We start from the raw sequence: 439 nt of genomic DNA, 5'->3' as shown, positions 1-439 counted from the left end.
CTCCTTCTGCCTCCATCCTCTTAACCCATCCTTCTGCCGCTACCAGCATCACCCCCCCTCTTTCTGCCCCCTACCCCTCTCACCCCCTCCTTCTGCCCCTTATCCCTCCTCATTCCTCTCCTTTTACATCCTACTCCTTATCCCTCTCACCCCCTCCTTCCACCCCCTCTTCCAGCATCCCCCCCCACTCCTCTAACTTAGCTTGATTGCAAGTATCAATTCTTCTCCGAGGATTCCCCCCCTCCCTCTAGTCCCCATTTCCCCCCCCCTCTCCCCACTCCCACCCCCTCCCCCGTTCACCCTTACCACTTACCCCTCCCCTACCACGCTAATATCCCTTCCTCCCTCCCCTGTCTACCCCCCACCCCCCATCTACCCCTCCCCCCACCCCTCCCCACCCTACGAGCAAGATGTATCACTGGAATGAAAAGAGATTGTT

General features: G+C 58.5%; 1 protein-coding gene across 1 annotated transcript in view; it reads left to right on the top strand.

Annotated features, from left to right (window-relative positions):
* Window positions 1–439, top strand: part of LOC119586584 (uncharacterized transmembrane protein DDB_G0289901-like) — a 36597-nt gene that overhangs the window by 13361 nt on the left and 22797 nt on the right. The window lies entirely within an intron of this gene.

Source organism: Penaeus monodon, chromosome 21 (genome assembly GCF_015228065.2).
Source record: "Penaeus monodon isolate SGIC_2016 chromosome 21, NSTDA_Pmon_1, whole genome shotgun sequence".
NCBI classification, from domain to species: Eukaryota; Metazoa; Arthropoda; class Malacostraca; order Decapoda; family Penaeidae; genus Penaeus; species Penaeus monodon.
Note: the sequence above shows the minus strand (reverse complement) of the source record. Positions and strands in the feature narration are given on the sequence as shown.